Source organism: Natator depressus, chromosome 3, assembly GCF_965152275.1.
Source record: "Natator depressus isolate rNatDep1 chromosome 3, rNatDep2.hap1, whole genome shotgun sequence".
NCBI classification, from domain to species: Eukaryota; Metazoa; Chordata; order Testudines; family Cheloniidae; genus Natator; species Natator depressus.
This window is the reverse complement of record NC_134236.1, coordinates 112,420,298-112,440,877: the sequence shown is the minus strand read 5'-3', so window position 1 is coordinate 112,440,877 and position 20,580 is coordinate 112,420,298. Positions and strand designations below refer to the sequence as shown.

Below are 20,580 nucleotides of genomic sequence, written 5' to 3'. Positions count from 1 at the left end.
AGATGTCTTGACATTTGGGTTTCCAACTTGACACACTTTAAAGGGGTCCTTGTTTTAAGTGGGTGGTTGCTCATAATTCTTTGAAAGTCAGGCCTCTTTAAGGTGTAACAAATTGAGCAAACAAAACTGAGGCACCCAAATTCACTAGTCACTTTGCACATTTTATTCACTCTTGGCTACAGCCATTCCCTGAGCATCCAATACTATTTTTCTTGTCCTATGGGTTTGACAAAAAAAAAAAAGAAAAAAAAAGTGCAACTTGTTTCAATCCCCTCCCCCGCATTCCCCCCTCCTGTCAGCCCCCAGAAGCCCACCTCCCTCGATAGTCAATTCCTTAGTCACTCTAAGATGTACTGTAAGATGTTCTATTGGGCTACATTCTAGGGTAATTAGGAAACTTAAACTAGTAGAAAATGAAGCCACCCACTAAGTGATAGATACTTTGTGCCAGGAACACATCACACCAATGCTCTATAATCTACACTCTCTGCCTTTTAATTTCCACAGTTTCAAGGTATTGGTTTTGACCCTGTAAATGGTTTGGGACACAGCTATGCAAGGGACTGCTTGTCTCCTTTAGTAAATTTCTGCAGCTGTAATCAGCGCAGGTGCTCAAACTGTCAGCAAGCTCTTGTAGGACCTGAACCAATGAATATTGGAGCCAACGAGAGACTTTGCATTGACTTCCATGGGCTTTGGATCAGGCCCTTAGAAGGGAAGATTCTGGTGGCAGTCATTTCTATTGTGCATACAGGCCAACAGTTTACTGCCCAGTAATGAGCAGTAAGACTTTAACCCTTCCTCATGGAATCTGTGTACATCACCCACTACTTAGTGACATGTCTAAGGATAGCGGGAATCCTTGCGAACTCCAATCTCATATAACAAGGTAAAATATTAGGCTGCTCCCACACTAACTTCATTTCTGTCATTCTACAAAAACACTTTTCAATAAAATAAAACTGCAGTTAAAAAGAAGCTAACATTTAATAGAAACTTACCTTCCTCACCACACAAAAATCAGTCATAATACTCTTTTCAACCTAAAAAGCACCTTTATTAGTACATTTTTCAGTTTGATATTGCATTTATAACATCTTTTCTTACAGTCCAAGTTATTATGCAAAGCATTCAAACATTTTGGACAGTGGAAAACAAACAGGAACCAAAAAAACTAGCTTTGGTAACCCTTGCTGTGCGGAAATTGAATGATAACTCTCTCTGCAGGTGTACACAGATTTATATGTAATCATGTCTGTACCAACTAACCATTCAGTACCTAGACACTATGTAAATACCAGGCTCCCTGTAGTGATTCTAATATTCTGTCTATGCTCTCACAGCTAATAGTTTTTTCTCCCTTTTAACATTTATAGAAGGAGAAAAACTTCGTACATGGTTCAGATTAGTTTTGTATCTTCATCTTTTCAAGAAGATATTTTGGGTTGAGCAAAACACACAGCGCAAGTAAGCAAAAAGGTTATTTAAAAACCTCTCATTAAAAATCCCCCCACAACAATGGGTAACAGCCTAGAAAACAGTCTTTACTAATCGCTTCTATCATTTGACATTACTAGAGGTGTAAGACTATGTCATCCTTTTTACCACTAAACTTGATCATATACATAGTTCCATTCTATCAAGGATTAGACACACTCTGAGAATAGTTTAGGAGAAAGTCAGAGGAAGAGACAATTGAGGTTTTCCTCTGAGTGATGGCACCTACATGATTGTGACATATGTTCCATAAATACATACTTCAAGTAAGAAGATTAGACAGAGGTTGGCGGTTTTTGTTTTGTTTGTTTGTTTTTAAAATTGGCAGGGTAGGGTAGAATAAAGGTGGATAAGAGAAATTACTGTTAGCCATTCACCTTTGCTCACTTGGCTCTAGTTCAGAGTCCTAATTCACTCAGGGCCCAATTCTCCTCTTTGATAATTGATAGTAAAGCCACTGAAATCAAATGGAGTTATATTGATGCAGAACTACAGTAACTTGGATCAGAATCAGGCCCTCACCCTCTAAACTGAGTGCCTTGCATAATGACAGGTTTCAGAGTAGCAGCCGTGTTAGTTTGTATCCGCAAAAAGAAAAGGAGTACTTGTGGCACCTTAGAAACTAACAAATTTATTTGAGCATAAGCTTTCATGAGCTACAGCTCACTTCATCGGATGCAAGTGAGCTGTAGCTCGCAAAAGCTTATGCTCAAATAAATTTGTTAGTCTCTAAGGTGCCACAAGAACTCCTTTTCTTTTTACCCTCTAAACTGTATCTCAGAACTTTTTAGTGATGACTTTGTTTTGTCTCACTTCAGATGACCTTCTACTACTTTCTTTTTCATATTGTCCTTTTTCTAGCACATCTACTCCACTGTTTCATACAATCTCTGCAAGTCATCAGCATCACCATTTTTCAGAATTGAACTAAAACCAATCTTACAAACTTTGGCTGTGAAAGCAGCAATTCTCACTGTTACAAAGTAACTTACTCAAAAGGAAATAAAGTCAACTCACCCATATTTAAACACTGCATTTCCACTTAGTTCCAAATGCCTTTTTTATAGAGGAGAGAAAGAGGTGGGTGAAGTAATATCTTTCCTTGGACCAACATCTGCTGACGAGAGACAAGCTTTCGAGCCACACAGAGCTCTTCTTCAGGTCTGGGAAAGGTATCCTGAAGGTCACAGTTAAATACAAGGTGGAACAGATTGTTTAGCACAAGTAGTTAACACATATCATAAGAGACCACTAAAGGTGAAGTGGCCAGTTATGTGGGTGAACCTAGACAATCACTATGTATTCCATTGAACTCTCACAGAAAAATAATACAAAAAAACACCTTATCACCCATGGGCAAACACTTTTCACAGAACGATCTCTCCACATCTGATCTCTCAATCCTCATCCTCAAAGAGAACCTGGATACCACCTTCAAAAGACAAGCTATAAAAAACTTTGCTAGACACTAAAGATCTGTTCCACCTTATATTTAGCTATGACACTGAGCACCTTTCCCAGACCTGAAGAAGAGCTCTGTGTAGCTGAAAACTTGTCTCTTTTACAAAACAGAAGTTGGTCCAATAAGAGATCTTGCCTCACCCACCTTGTCTCTCTAATATCCTGAGACAAGTGCACCTACAACATTTTTAATAAAGGTACATTCTTTTTCAGTCTCTCTTATGCTGACTTCTCAGCTTGCAGAGGAGACATGCTTTATGCTAGGACTCCACCTATAAGAAAGTTTGTAAGAGTTCTCCTGTCCTCCCCCACCTTTTTGGGGGGACAATTTTCCCACATTTCCCATACTGTGTAAACATAAAGCTTTTGCTGGAAACGTCAAGGTCTTTTATTTTGCCAACTCTATTTCCCTTCTGCTTACTCACTACTAAACTCAGTCAGTTTCAGGGTAAGTTTTTTGAGAAAGTGAAAATGAAGTAAATCTGCATGCTGGAAGTGCATATATCACTCTTAGTATGCAAATGATTGTTTTGAGAAGAATAAAAGGCTGTAAATATTTTGAGAAGTGGGCCCCAGTGCCTCTTAAGTATCCAAACTGTGCTGTGTGTTTCGTAATTATGTAATATATAGAATACCAGCTGGTTTGAATTGTGCTCAAGAGGTTTGGATGATCTTGAAGAGCTCTGCTTCCACAGTGGGAGCCAAAAATCAAGCAAGTAATACTATGAAGTCAGACCAAATTGACATTGAGTTGTTGGCTTCTGACGCATTTTAAAACAGATGTTAATGCTGTACATTGTTGTGATTTTTAAAGGACTGTTTTAAATAAAGCATCGTTTTTATGACAAATTTATATTTCATTATGTAGGACTTCTCTCAGAAGTACAATTGTATATTTTCTTAAGCGAAAAAATAGCCAGATGTTTGATTCATGCTGCTGTTGCAGGGAGCTGGAGGGGGATATTATTTTGCTGTCAATGTGGTTCGGGGGATGATAAATATATTGTGACACATATAGAGAGTGACTACTGCTTTCAAGCAGCGTCCTATGAGCAAACTTGTAATGTATTATAGGACAGCCAGTTGTAAAACAGTTAACTTTTTCCTCAATTTGAAATTTTTTTTTGAACAGCTCTATTTACTAGGGAGATGTTGCAGATGGTTTCCGTTGGTTTACAAAAAAGAAACAGAATATCCCCCAGAACTCAGTTCCCTGGTGTGGGCAGGTGCATGAAATAAAATACTAAATAAGTTACAGGGCCATGATCAGTAATCAGAGGAAAGGGAAGATGACACACTTCTCAGACTCTGGGCTCAACTACGCCATTAAGGAAACAGCAGAATTTCTCTGTACAGTTTCCCATGGAGTACTGCTTCACTCAGCATGCGTTGCAACTTAAAACAACCCTTCACTGGGCCACATCTCTGGTTTTGTAACAGACAAGTCCCCCTTCCCTCCGCATCTGCTAATATTTAGGTGCTGTTCCTTCTAGGCCAAAAACATGGTAACCCCAAAAAAGAATTATGTACAATGTGGTCATGACAATTACTAGAGAGCTAAGCACAATGGTTGGTTGCTCATGTTTCTGTCTAGCGTAACGAGTGAGAAAGAAGTCCTGCCAAGCCTCAGGTACTCCTCAAGGTATATAAAGTAATACTAGGATTCTCCGAACAAAACACTCAGCAGTACAGATAATGGTTCAGCCGTCACCTCTGCTGCCTCAACAATCATTATTCACAATCAAAACTTGCTAGCACTTCAAACAATTTTTATTCGCAAAAGCCTGGGCATCACTATGTTCCTTTCACAATACCAGGTCAAAATCTGCCCAAGTCTCAAGGATTTGATGGTTGCCATGTGACACACATGGCCAGCCATATTTTTTGCCTCATGACCTTAGCAATCCTCCACTCTGATCCTCTGACAGCAATTCTGTTGATTTTAAGCTGCTTTGCGTCCTGTTTTGTCTGATCTGAGATGTGGGAAATGGAGAGTTGAGAGATTACTGGGGCCATCAAACAAAGCAGTTACAAAAGAAACAGGGTTCAGGAACTGCTTAGTGTGATGAAAATAAGACATTAGTGTGACGGTTCTCAGGGTGCCCAGGACAAAAAGTCACCCTGTTCCCCCCTGCCACCAATGAAAGGGAATATTGCTTGTTCTTAGCAGATGTCAGCTCTGTACCACCACTAGCCAGTTAGCCACTCAAGCACCCTCCTCAGGGCTGTGCCAGCCCTAACTTCCTCTTGCAGGTTAACAGTATGGGTTCACTCCAGTCCAAGTCCCTTTGAAGCATTCCCCTGCAGTGTCCAGTATCTTCACTCACAGAAATGCCAGGTCGGTGGTCCTCAAAAGACCACATCAGCCTGTAAGAACTAGCTCAGGACCAGCACTTTGCTTAACACCACAGCACTGAGTTATATTACAGTGAAATCAATAAAAAGTCTATTATCAAAGCCTAGAGATTCAGGAGATATTGAGTAAAGATATTGGCAACAAATGTTTGCATACAAAAAAAATCATAACACACTTTCTAGAGACTAAACTTAACTATAAGTTAACCCCCTGTCTAAAGCAGTTTCTCTCACCCAAAGTCCTTTGCAGCATCTTCAACCAAAATTGGCTGAGATCCTGTTTTCATCAATGTAAACACACTGCCCATTTACTTCCTAGGTGTAGGATGAGGATGTGTCTCTCTTTTGTCTCCTCTGTATACCCCCAAAGTTCATTGTCTGTGCTCAGACAGGATAATGACCTATTGCTTGTTTTTCCCTGTGTACTGCTTCCTTGTGTACAACATCTCTTCATTAATATCTGACTTTGTATGTAAATGGCCATCCATTGTTTTACCTTTGAATACTTAATTTACATCCCAGCAGACAGGTGAACACTTTTCTTACCTTACCACTTGTCTGGAGGAAAACCTGTTTTTCACCCCTGCCTTGATATAGACTTTAAAACCACATTTGCACTATATAAACCTAACTCCTTGCATCATATCCCTACGTATACTTCACAGCGATAATAATGACCAGCATGACCCTGGCTTCTATTTGAGACATCACCTGACATTCTTTGGTGAACCAGAATGTTCATACCAGAATCAGGATATTCTTGTAACCCCCTTGCCAGTCATCATTAAGTGGTTCTTTGGGTCACACATACATTTAAACACACACTATTTACTGAATATATAACTTTTCCAAAAGGCCTATCGCGAACAACATTTCCTACTTCAGATGCTAATATATAACAGTTATTCTATGTGCATGTAGCAGTTCCTAACCTAAAACCATACTAATATCCTTTTTTTCTTCTTGAATAAACACTGAAAAATGTTTTACATGTAATCAATAGCCTCTCTCTAGAGAGCTATGTAAAACAGCAAGCAGACAACCCCTTAGGTAAAGGAATAAAGTAGCAATTATATTATCAATTATTCAGCTGGATAACTACTTTAAAGAACAGAACATAGCTACATTAGTAGCTAATAACATTTAGCATCTTAACAGCCCATGATATCACTAGGGTATCTTTGAGAAGACAATGTTACTGGCCTACTGGGCAACTGATTCGTTGCAATAAGATACTGAGGAAGACATAAGCATTAAATACCTGCTACATGAGAATTTCCACAAAGCTTCTGATGTCATATTTTATTAAACACTTGAGATTGTTGCACAGATAAAGAAATGCAATCTTGCATACGTAGAAGAATGGACTCTTAAATGATTAGTAATTTTATATATTTTGTTAAACTTATTTTTTCTGTTATTTGTTACTCTTTTCAGAAGAATGAAAATAATATTTTGTTTTCCTACAAATTTGGTTATTTCTCATTCGCCAAATACTGATTTCTCTTTTTCTCAAATGGAGTTTCTAACTTGTCTATATAAAAATGGAATTCTGCAACCTGCCAGCCAAAAGGACCCAAAGACAAATCTGTATATGGAGATGGCTGGAACATTTAAAAATGTTTACGAAAACTGGGGAAAAAAATCAAAGAGGCTGCAATGTATGTAATAGTTTCTCAAGGGGGCAAGGGAGAACACAAGGGTGAGTGGATGTGGTACATGTGCACATATTTGCTTCTTGGTATCTAGGATACAATAACTCTCAATAACTGTATTAGTTTGCTGTATCAGAAATAGGAGACGGAGTGGAAAGCTTTGCCAACATGCCACTTAAACAGTGACCAGAATTTTCTTAATATAGGTGCGTAAATCCTTATACATCTAAATATAAGTGTCCTGTTTTTTCAGGGTGAAGAGAAACCCCACCTCCATATGAAGACAACTGGAGCTGCAGGTGCCCAGCAACTGAAAAACAGCCCACTTATATGAACTGAACTTTAGCCACCCACATTTGAAAATTGTGGACCGTCTCTATTAATAAAAATAAGTTCAAAGAAAAAAAAGAGTGGCAAATTTAGGAGGAAAATACATTGTAACAATATTAAGGTTACTATTGGGGGAGGATAGCTCAGTGGTTTGAGCATTGGCCTGCTAAACCCAGGGTTGTGAGTTCAATCCTTGAGGGGGCCATTTAGGGATCTGGGTCAAAAATTGTGGTTTGGTCCTGCATTGAGCAGGGGGTTGGACTAAATGACCTCCTGAGGTCCCTTCTAACCCTGATATTCTATGAAAACTTTTAAGGCTAAACTAGGTAACTGTGTCTCTTCAATGCCCAGATCCTGTAATTTGTTCTGTACAGATGACCCCAGCCATCTGCCAGACGTCAAATATGGAATCAAGGTCTAAGTTTCATTGATTATATTTGTTCTTATAAAAACAAATAGTCAAAAAGGTAATTTTCCTCATTTTTTTCTCCTAGGATCATCTTCTGCAACTGGGTTTCACTGATTGCTTGTGATTCAAGGACATGACTGTGCAGGAAATTCATCACAGCAGGCTAACGGGATGAGGTACTCCATTTATGTTCTAAAAACCCACAGGCTTCTTGGTAACATGTCTGCAGACCAGCTATAGGTCAGTACCCAGTTCTTAGAGAATATCAGTGCCTGACTTCTAGACAAAGCAAGAGAGCAGCATGATTTTTAGATTCACAACGCAGCATGTGGTACCAAGAAAGGAATCCATTCCATTGGGAATATGGGAATAAAAATACCCTTTGCATATGGAACCAATAAGATCAGACTAAAAGCTTCACGTACTACATCCTTGTTTCAAAAGAAACTTCCAACTTTTATTTCAAACTATAACTATCTGCAAATGCAAAAAGTCCAAGATCCTTTCAACTAAGCTGCCAAACAACTGCACAGACAAATTCTTCCAGTTTACAATAATACTTTGACTGCAGGATTATTCCTTTTCTTCCATGATCATTGTTAGCTCAACCTAAATAATGCAGGAAAAAACAAAAACATACAAGCTATGATGTATGAAAACTGGGTCTTATTATTACTAGTAATAATAATACAACCTAGCTCTTATACAGCACTTTTCTATCAGCAGTTCTCAAAGCAGATTACAAACGTGGATATCATTATCCCCATTTTACAAATAGGGAAATTAAGGCACAGAGAGGTGAAGTGATTTGCCTTGGGTTACCCAGCTGGCCACTGGCAGAGGTGGGAATAGAACCCAGGTGTCCTGAGTCCCAATGCTGGGTAATGCTATCTCAATGGCAAATAAAAGCCAAAAGGCAATTACTTTTTCCAAGCACAACCATTTGATAACCTACTCCGGAACTAAATTGGGGTGGCTTAGAGCAGGGGTGGGCAAGCTTTTTGGCCCAAGGGCCACATCTGGGTATGGAAATTGTGTGGCGATCCATGAATGCTCATGAAATTGGGGGTTGGGGTGCGGGAAGAGGTGAGGGTTCCAGCTGGGGGTGTGGGCTCTGGGGAGGAGACAGAAATGAGGAGTTCAGGGTGCAGGAGGGGGCTCTGGGCTGGGGGTTAATGTGCGGGGTAGGGGAGGGATGAGGGCTCCGGCTGGGGATGCAAGCTCTGGGGATGGGGATGAGGGTTGGGGGTGCAGGAGCTCCGGGCTCGGACCAAGGGGTTCAGAGGGTGGGAGGGGGATCAGGGCTGAGTCAGGGGGTTGGGGCACAGGAGGGGGTCGGGGTGCAGGATCTGCGTGGCGCTTACCTCAAGCGGCTCCCAGAAGTAGTGGCATGTCCCCCCTCTGGCTCCTATGCGGAGGGGGGACATGCCACTGGCGGGATCTCGAAGGCCGGATTAAAACATCTGAAGGGCGGGATGTGGCTCCCTGGCCATAGTTTGCCCACCTCTGGCTTAGAGCAATACAGTGAGCTGAAACCTTTTTCAAAGTGGCTGCACCTTAGGCCAGGTCTACACAAGAATCATTTGCTGATATACTAAAGTACAGGATTTAGGAGTCAGAGTGGACAAGCAATTCAGCATGAGATTTCAATATGATGATATGGCAAAAACAGCTAACTGAATTCTTGGATGTATAAACAGGGGGCACTGCATAGGAGTAGGGAGGTGATTTTGCCACTGTATATGACATTGGTGAGACTGATACTGGAATACTGCATACAGTTTTGGCGTCTACATTTTAAAAAGAATGTTTAAAACAGAGAGGGTGCAGAAGACAGCCATCAGAATGATATAAGGGCTGGAGAAAAGGCCTTACAATGAGAGCCTTCAAGAGCTCTATTTGTTTAGTTTATCACAAAGAAGATCAAGAGGTGATTTCATTACAATGTCTATGTACCTCCATGGGGAGAAAATATCAGGTATTCAAGGACTCTGTCTTCTAGCAGAGAAAGGCATAACAACAAGAGCCAATAGCTGGAAGCTGAAGCTTGACAAATTCAAATTAGACACAAACAGTTAACCATGAGTAATTAACCACTTGAACAAACTACCAAAGGAAGCGGTGGACTCGCCATCACTTGATATCTTCAAATCAAAACTGGATGCCTTTCTAGAAGACCCCCTTTAGTCAAACAATTCATTGGACTCAATACAGGGGTAACTGGATGAAATGTAATGGCCTGCAATATACCAGAGGTCAAACTAGACGATATAATGGTCTCATTGAGTTAAAGGCCAGAAGAATCTATGAAACCCTAATATAGACAATTATACTGGCAAAAAAAAAAAAAAGTGCTTTGTCAATATGGCTTATTTTGGGGGGGGAATCGGTATGAACTATATGGTGACGAGTAATTTTGCTGGTATAAGCTGTGTCTATACCAGGATGGGTTTCTGGTGTAGCTATACCATCAAATCTTTTCTAGTGTAGGCTAGGCCTTGTGCTCCAAACAGTATGCCCTTATGGCTGCAAAGATACTGAGTGTATATCTGTGCTCTCATCCCTTTAAAGTGATGTCTGCCCAGGTCTGAAGAGAGCATGAAATGAGCTCTGAGAGGTTTTTTCTGAATGTGTTATTAACAGTGGAGCCTAGTGAGGATAGTTAGAAAGTCAATATTGATAACTATTTCATTGATGATAGAAGCATGAGGAGAGATGGATCATATTACAAAGATCTGCACAATGAATGGCATCTCATTTTGGTATCATGAAGAATGAGGCAAACCCGGGAGAGTGCCACAAACGGATCCCTGGAACTAACTGGCACAACCATTTCATGATTAGTAAACTCCAGATTAAGTTGCTTAAAAGAAACATCTGACACTAGACTGGGTAAAATTAAGTCAAAAGGTTCGGGAGGTCATATTTCTTTTTTATTGTTCTTTCTAAGGTTGGAGAAAGGGCAGTGAGAATGTGTGGGGGAAAAAACTTGTAGGAATTAACCTGACCATGGAGATTTACATTTAGCTAAGCATTCTTTTGAAACACATAGTAACCTTCCACTGTCACCAGCATAAACAAATCAAGTCAACACAATTCTCTTTTACAATACTGCAAGAAATGCAGATTATTGTGAATGCCAAAGCTATATCAAATTTCATCTTAAAAGTGTGTTTACATAGCTTTTCCTAAAACATGCATATGGACGTACACACTTTAAAATGAGGGATACTTATTGAATTCACATAGTGGTAACATTTCTTCTCTCTGAATTTGGCCCATAATTTGTAAAGTGCCCTAATATCCTTCTGGATGAGAAATGCTACAGAAATTTAAGGAATCGCTGAAGATTTACACATTACAAATGTATCTAATAAGAATCACTAAAATTTGCAAAAAGGTTTTAAAAAACCTTGTAGATATAATTTGTGTAGGTAAAAAAAAAAATCTAGAATGAATTGTGAAGGCCGCAAATAACTAAATGATTCTGTGGTTTTGCACTTCCTAATTAAAGTTACATAATACCTCATGTCAATGAAAAATATAAAAGGCAATGGATTGGTGGTGAACTGATTGTGGCTATTTAGAAAATGAATTAGATTGCTGGGGCCCCTTCCTTTTAACATTTCGTTTCCACTTTAATCTTTTACTCCCTACTTTCACACTGAGAATCTGGGGTTGGGATTTTGTGTTGGGATTGTGTGGGGATGTGGGTGGGGGTGGGAGAGAGTAAATAGAAACTCCTACAATATCCATTCATACCAGATCCCTGCCTGAGGTAACCCCTTCTTCCATCCCAGCAAAGGGATCATATAGCACAAGGAGTAGGATTTTAAGAGGTTATGACAGCCAATATTTTACATGCTGGGAACATATCTTTTGAGCAGCTGGCAGAAAAGTTTAATCTCTCAGCCAATCATTTTTATATCTACCTGTCCTACAGATTCAGTGCACTGCTGGGAAGTAATGTCAGAAATCTAGCCTTATTTCCTGCATCCACAATTTTTATTACAAAAGCATTTATTTATGCTCGCCGGAATTATTTAGCTTCAAGTTATGAATGATGCTAGACAAGGTCCAAAGAGTTCACTTCAGGGCAAGTGGAAGTCAAAATGCACATATTCGGAATCTTGAAAAGACAGGGGGCCAATCACATGAAACAACTGTGCACATTCTAGGGCATACAAGGGCCAGAATTTTCAGAAGGGCTCAACTCTGCTCCCCTTCAGGTACACAAATAAATGTCCAGAGTTTCAAGAGGGCTCAGCACCCAGCAGCTCCCATTCTTGTCAACAATAGAGTCTGAAAGCCACAGGGGAGAATGGGAAAATGTTGTCCCCCACTTTCAGAACAGGGGTGGACACCAATATTTTCTCCACCCCAAGTTTTGGGTGGCTAAAGAGTAGACAGCAGAGGGAACCAAGGGGATTCGGGGGAGATGGTTACTTGGGAGGAGGGGCAGAAGGATAACCTCTACCCTGGGGAAAGGGAGAGGTTTGGGAGTCACTTTGGGAATGAGGAAACCTGGGGAGCAGGGAGACGGAGACGTGTAGGGACATGGAAGAAGTTTGAGCTGGGGACCTTTGTGACAGAAACGAGATCTGGGGAAGGAGGAGGGAAGGAGATCCAAGAGAGGCAGAGAAAAGGGGGATTTAGGAGACATAGAGAGAAGACAAAGTATTGGGGACCTTGTGAGAAAGAGGGGGACAGAGTAAAATGGGATATTTACTGATGGCCAGAGGGATATAAGAGAAGCAGAGAGGGTGAGGGGCACTTTGGAGGGGCAAATATCTGAGCATGGAGAAGAGAGAACGGTGGCCTTTCAGGGAACGAAGGAGGAGAAAATTGATTTAAGGAGGAGTAATAGGGAAACTAAAGGTAAAGGAATGTGGAAGAAAAGGGAAGAAATGGGTGTTGAAAGGAGGACAGAATGTGGGTTGTTTGGGGAGAGGGGAGAAAAGAAGAAACTGGGTGAGTTAGAATGTGAAGTTTGGGTGGCTGAGGAGGGAAACTATATTGCTTTGAGCATCATGGAAGTAAGGCTTGTGGTGGTGAGTTGATAGGTAACATAATTCCACTGAGAATTGCTGTGCAGAGCATACAAAATGAGGATGAGCATTTGGAATTTGACACAGAATAAGATCAGAGGCCAGTGCATGGATTCTTAAAAGTGGAGAGAGAGAGGGAGAGAGAGAGAAGTGAATGAGAGTTGGAGCATGGAGAGAGAAAGATGATTTTAGTATGTTTTCTTTTCACAGACTGTAAGAACTCTTACAATAATGAGCCAATTAAGATATATGTAGCAGGTTTTATAATATACCTGACTAGTCAATCAAGACAACATGCCAAAAATCCTTCCTGTGTTTCAACTACACAAATAGTTTTTCATGATGTAGCTATTGAGCTGTAGCTCACCAAAGCTTATGCTCAAATAAATTTGTTAGCCTCTAAGGTGCCACAAGTACTCCTTTTCTTTTTGCAAATACAGACTAACATGGCTGCTACTCTGAAACCTGCCCCTCCAGGTTTATTTAACATTTCCACCTTTTATGCCCCTTATATTGTTTGATAACCTTGAACTCATTGGTGTCCAGTATATATCATCAATAGCAGTTATGCATTCACAGCTGTATCTATAGCAACTCAAGGCAGATGTTACTTGATAATTCAGTCACTAGCTGTACAAGTTGCAATTTAAATAATAGTTGGAACTTAAAACCAAGCCTAGGAAGTCAAGTTATAGAAAATTACCACAACAAAAGATTTCAGCAACCAGATATTATTTACATTAAGTATTACTATGTACTAAACAAGCTGTAATATTCACTATAGTATTCATAGGACAAGATCAGCTATTTATTTCCATTTCAATAACAGGAATAAGACAAAATAAGGGGAAGGAAAGGTACAGTACTTTTACTTTCCAGTCCGTGTAGTCTTAAGGCTGCCACATCTTGTCATGGTCAGTGGAAAAAGGGAGATATTACAATGGACAACTTGAAAACTCATCAACTTTTACACCCAAATACTCATTTCATTCTAGCTGACCAAATACTTTTATCAACACACATTTTGGCAAAGAGTTGAAAAGTTACTAAATTTTTTACAAGCAACAAGGCTAAACACAGTAGGCAGAAGCAGATATGAAAGATAAGGGGCGCCTACCAGGCACATGAGCTGCTGGGGTTCCATGGTGCTGGCACTGTACTTAGCTCGAGGTATCCATCAGTCACAACAGTCTCTTGTTAGAATATATTTCATATATCTGGAGCACCTCCCTGTGCCTTTACCTTTCCTGCCCCTTCTCTAGGTGCTGAAGTTTAAGAAAGCACTTTTTCTCTCTCTCTCTTCTTCACTACCACCCCAAAGCATCCTGCCTGTTCAGGTGTCCCCACTACTCTACCTCTGATCCAGCCTTATTATTCTAGTTTGTCCTATTACAGCAGCCTCTCTCTGCTCACGTGGTTCTTATCCAGTTCACTGACATTCACAAATTTGAAAATAGCAATTATGAAACTGACCAGATTTGTGTTGATAGTCTGTGGCTGCCTGGCAAAGCTATGAGCAGCAGCAGAGGCCCTGAGGCTTTCTGTCTGCAGCCTCAGGAAAACAACACTACCATCAGTTATACTTATTTCATCATAAGGACGCCAATGTTGCCCATTTCAGCCACTGGAAAATCATGAGTCTACCCCTGCCTTCCCTCTACAAAAAAAATCTATTTTTAAAAGTCTCATTTTTAAGCCAGCTTTTGTGGTCAGTTTATCTTTTAATGTCATAGCCTTTGGGGTTCATGTTTTCAAATTTTCAGCACAACTATGAGGGCTAAAGATGACTTTTAAAAAGAAATGAAAGTTGACAACCTCAGTTTATCACATACCTCCAGGAGGTGGAGCTTTAAGAAAAGCATCAAAACATGACAAAACTTGTAATAAAAGTCACAAGAGATGGCAACAGAGAGGACAATGTATGTTTGAAATGAAAGATTATTCTGCAAAAAATGACATAGTATTGTGGGAGAAAGAGACTATACACAGAGTTTATTTTAAACTAGCCACTACTGAATAGGCAATTGGATATTTTCAAACAACTTTCTTTTGCAATAACGTTTTGTACAAAAAAAAAAGATATTGAATGTTGGACATTGATTACAGAGAATGCAACTGAAACATTAGTTAGAGCAGCTAGATACCCTTCTAGCTCTACATTGCATCGAACAAACCTTAGTTTATATGATCTGTCCTCTTATTATATCTTTAAAGTCAAGTATAAAAAGTAAAGAATCTTGTCCACAACATTTACACAGCAGTATTTTAATTATCTCTAATTTTCTAAGGTCATCGTTATACCCAATGTAGGCATTATGTGTTGGCATATATTTTATTGATCACCAGCACAAAAAACAGTAACTTCACAAATCTCTAAAAACATCCTCCCCGAGCTGTCTTGTTTAAGCTTAATTGGTCTTGAAGGTTTCCTATTGTCTCCAGATTTCAGTATAATTAACGCTGCTTTTCATTATAATTGAAAATAGCTAAATCTGCTGTAAACTTTATCATCTTAAAGATCTCAACAAACAAAAGATTCAAGTGGATCTAACATGAATTGTGTATCTCTGGGGCAGACATCTGTCATTCAATTCAATGTCTCAAAAAAACCCATCCAAGCAACTCTGTTCTACTGTTTGATCAGCAGCTGGAGCTGTTCAGTGTTATTCTAGAGACTTCATACAAAACCCATGTATTAGCTCTAACCAAATATAGCTTCAAATACTCATGCTGGGCTTGGGATATCCCTTGTCCAGAGAACATTTCTCCTCCGCACTCTGTCAGGAAAAGGTTACTGTGGTTGAAGTTTAATTCTAAATACCCAAATGATCTCGGATACCTTGTAAATAGTTTGTACATACATAATCTTATTTTGGCTCCACTGAAAGAATGTTGTCTCTAATAAAGACACAATAAATGGCATGCATCTGAAACACCAATACATTTTCTTCCAAACTCATTTCAAGAAGGGATCTCTGCTTCACCAAGCAGAGAAAGATGTTTTTCTCCTTGTATCAGACAGAAGCAAGTAGAAGCTTTCGTATATTTGTCTCATGACAACATTTCATCTTAATACAATCTGGTCATAGCAGCTACTGCAGAAAATTGCTCGCAGTTTGCTGGCACCATGGGAGACCATCATTACTGACAAGATTGAGAAACCCATCGATGACAGTTCAAGACTCAATCTAACTGTGCTATCCAATAGCTGTGCTTTTTTATTAGGGCTATTTTCTTGCATTTCTTTAATTCTTATTCATGTCCATTGGTCCTTGACTCACATTGAAATTCACTGCAATAAAGCCTTCAGTTCAACTGAATTCAATTTCAGAAGTCATCAAAATATAAGATTTATACAGTAATTTTTAGGAATCCTTCGGACTACCACCTATTCAGGTGAGGACATGCACTTTGTATGCTTTGCTTCTACATGATTTCAGAGACATTCATCCTCGTCCACACAGGAATCATGCCCAGCAGCTTATCTGAGTCAGGTTAAGAAGGCTTGATTCACTTTCTCTATAAACGTTTGGCAGGAACAAGTTAGCCCCTCTGTTAACTTTGTTCACCAGATCTGTGCATGGTAGTAACCTTTTATTCTCAGAAAAATAAGTTCAGCTGTACTGCTTAGGATCATATATTCAACACTAGACTGAAAACCCTACCGAGAACACCTAGGATTCAGGATCCCGATTCAACTCCAATTGAAGTCAGTGGAAAGGCTCCCGTTGACTTTACTGGGAGCTGGACTGAGCCTTGGAAATTAAGACAAATTTCCAGCACATAAAATATTCTGGTAAGGGCTGGTCTACACTGGGAACTTTCATCCATGTAGCTACATCTCTCAGGGGTGTGAAAAATCCACGCTCCGGAGAGATATAGCTATGCTGACTTACTCCCCGGTGTAGACAATGGTAGGTCATGGACCTAGCTGTCGCCTCTGGGGGAGATTACCTACGCCAATGGGAAAACCACTCCTGTCAGTATAGAAAGTGTTAACACTGAAGCACCACAACTGTGCTATTGTAGCACTTTAAGTGTAGACAGAACCTTATCCACAAGCCACAGAATAGCAGCTGGGCTCAAACTGTACTGGAGGAGATGAGGCAGGGAAGATCCCAAAGGTTCTTCCGGGATACTCAAAGAACCATCTTACCGACCCTTCCCAGAAGCCCACAGCTGGGCCCAGCCAAAGTGAAGTCATCACATGCTGATTCTATTATGGTCAGCATGTTAAGCTGTCATGTCAGCTATATAATCAGTGTGACTTTAACCAGTGCTAGAAAGATGCTCCTTTGTTTCATCATTACATTACATAAAACAAATGGAGAAGTGAGATAGATCCTGGTACGAAGCCAATATTAGCAAAAACATTGGCAACATACCAAGGATGAGCTGAACTCATGTCATCCAGGAAGAAGCAAAAGAAAAAAACTGAAATATTCATTAGAGAGACTGCCTTATTGTTTAACTGTACTCCATCTGCCTATATGCATCTGTTGTCTCTTGTTTTATATTTAGATTGTAAGCCCCCTGGGGCAGGGACCATCTTTTTGTTCTGCGTGCGTACACAGCACCTAGTAAGTACAATGGGGACCTGATTCATGAGTAGGGCGCCTAGGCACTACAGTAGTACAAATAAGAGACTTTAAATGGAAACAAGATGTTGCATTCTATGATATATGAACCCATTCTGAACCACCAAGGCCACACTTTAAAAAGACAAGTGACAAGATTTACATATTGTGTGAGTGCAAAATAATAAATAATGGCATACCCATTTCCTAAGGACAGCCAGGAAGTTGAACCAGCTATTTTAAAGCATTCATCTAAGTTGCCTTGGAGAGAGAATTTAAATTTGCACGCTCCTCTCAGAACACAGCTTCCCCAACCACCACCATGAGCAAATAACTAAAGAACAATAAGCCACTTCTGTGGACAAAAGGAAATTAGATACGCAAGTGTAAGAGAATGATCTAAAAGAAATAAAACTTGTAACCTTTTTCTGTTCTTTTGTATATCTCTGATACTAGTGGCCTACAAATTCAATGCTATGAAAATAGTGAATTTTAGAAATTAAATTCAAGGTTATATCTTACACTGTCCTCTCCCCTACATCCTTATCTATCCCTCTTTTAAATAAAATATATAAGGCAATCTTCACCTGTGATACAGAGGGTCAATATCAGGTCCTCTGTACCATGGAAGCCACACACACAGCAGAGGAGCTGTGAGAGAGGACTGGGGGGCCATGAAGGGCTATCTGTGCATCACCTCTGTACCATGAAAAGGGCCTCCATGCAAGGTATTTTGCAAAGCTGCAGCAGGGTAGACTGTGGGAGGAGCAGTGATTCAGTGGCTACAACCCTCTGTGTATGGATGCGTTCTGGTAGACCTCTCACCCTATAAGCTGGTGTAGCCGGTCAGTGCCCTGACCCTGAATTAAGGGGGTGAATATCACCTCAATCACTCTAGTCTCCCATGATGTGGAGAAAAAAATGGAACACATGACTGAAGCTTTCCTTAAAGCCTCAAAGACCAGACAGCCTATAAAGAGAAGCTGAAGTTTGTTATATTTTAAATCTCCTGATTCCTTAGGCCTGATTGATGAATGCTTGGTGTTGGTAATATGGGTAACTGCCACAGCCATAGGTATTCTGTTTTTGCCAAACCATTATGGATTTCTTCCGCTCTTCTGTATAGCTATGTGTAGATTCCAGCAATATGCAGTACGGGCATTTGCTTCCATTACTGATGACTTTTGGTTAAGCAGAATATAGGATTTTGTCAGTTTTGAGAGATACCATGCAGTGAAAAGACAAAACTACAATACATTTATCAAAGCTGGATTAATTTTTCAATCAGATTCATTTGCTTATGTGTTGTATCCTTCCCCACTCTCCTTCATCTGTCCATATCATTAGATTTTGAGCCCTTTAGGGCAGGGACAGTCTCTTTTCTGTGGTTGTACAGCACTAAAACAATGGGGTCCTCATCTTGATTGGGGCCTCTGGGCACTACCAGAACATAAATATTTATTACTATTAATATATTTAAATGTTTCCTTGCTGGTAATACTTATAATGACTCCTGACTTTATTAAAGAGTTTTAAAACTTAATTCTCAATACTTATACTCTCCATTTAATGTTTTCAACATATTTACAATTGACAAAGCAAATTTCACATTCGTTAGCATCTAATCCGTTTCATTTCCTCTTAATCAGACATTTTCAGGATATTGCAGTGTTTGGGTTGCATACTCTGCAGGGGGTATAAAAATTAATTGCTTAAAGTGAAATGGTTAAGTGGGGAAAATTCATGGAAACAATTCTATTCATGTTAGTTTTTTCAAAAGCTTGGGTTTGGGCCTAAATTATCAGTGTTCTTTTTAAAAAGGAACTCCAGTGTTTTCTTATCAAACATTTTAAAAGGAGATGATATTTTTTAAATATCTATTTTTATGCTTTAATTTGCCTCTAGTGACTATTATCACTGATCTTATCCCATGAAGACTGCCATTTTTCTACTAATTTTAGAATGCTGAATTTAAGCAAGTTTCAATATATATATGTACAGCTTCTATTTTTGTATTATATTTCCAGGAGTAGAGTCAGGAATTTATGACAAAGATAGTAAACCCGCACTGTGATCTGGAACATGGCATGCCTCTGAGCAACCCCCTTTTTCTCTGTTTCTTCAGCCCAGTCCTCACAGAAGATCCTACTTCTCAAGACAAACTTTCCTCCCATCTTGCCTCAGCACTAGACCTATCTACTGTCCTAGGAAGCATACAGTTCTGTAAGAGTACAGGAGTGAAGGAGTTAAGGTGATGGTGTTGTGTCCTTTGTTCTTTAATAACAAACATAATATGATGGAACCACATAGTCAGGGTGGGGTCCAGATAATCCCATTTACTAAATATACCCAACATGCAAGACCTAGCTACATACATAAATGGCTGGTCAGGTTGGGTTCTGAGGACTTCTAAAACATAGAATGTGGTGAGAATTACAGAGGGCTTGAGAACTACTGGTATTTCAAGGAGATACCCTATTCCTGAACACTATCAACAGGGACTAAAAATCAGAGGTACCAGCACCATTCAGGGATGGGTTCACAGGTTCTTTCTACTTCACCTAAGGCTTCTGGACACCACTTGACAGTGAAATCAAGAAATCCAAGTTCAAATCAAATAACTGTTTTATTTTTTTAAAATAATGAAACTTACATAAGGATGGTGCCTAAAGTCCTATGCGTTTCCCAGTGATTTCAGTACAGAATGGGCTTACTCTTGTTCCAATTAGTCTTCCATCCAGCCTCTTAACAGAAATGGCAGACAATGGACTAATTTTACCTTTATGTTGACTATGTAATTTAAAAAATGATATGTCTATTTAACCCTAAAGTTATGGGGGGAAAAACACACAGGGATTTTTTCTTTAACCAAAGTACAGCAATTTCAAAAGTTTTTATCTCGGTCTGAAAGGTCTGTTTGCCCCACAAGTATGGTAGAGTCAGGACTTCTTTATCACATCTATATATTGCTCTCTCTTGAGGGTGAAGCATGGTCAGAAACCATTCAGTTTTAGCCATGGTTGCAGCTAATTTCACTATCAGTAGCTTGAAACAGCAGATGCATTACATATTAGGCAAAAATACCCACCACTGTCAATTCAGTTCACTGTAGTAATCAATATATTTACAAACTGATCAGGCAGCTTGTGACATATCTGTATATAAATTCTGTAAGTCTCTGCCCTAATACAGAATTTAGGAAGAGGAATTAGAGCATGTTAAAGAGTCGTGTGTGTGTGTATACATAT

At 39.6% G+C, this 20,580-nt stretch overlaps 1 protein-coding gene across 3 annotated transcripts in view; it reads right to left on the bottom strand.

Annotated features, from left to right (window-relative positions):
- SASH1 (SAM and SH3 domain containing 1) overlaps window positions 1-20,580 on the bottom strand; it is an 835,969-nt gene that overhangs the window by 548,188 nt on the left and 267,201 nt on the right. The window lies entirely within an intron of this gene.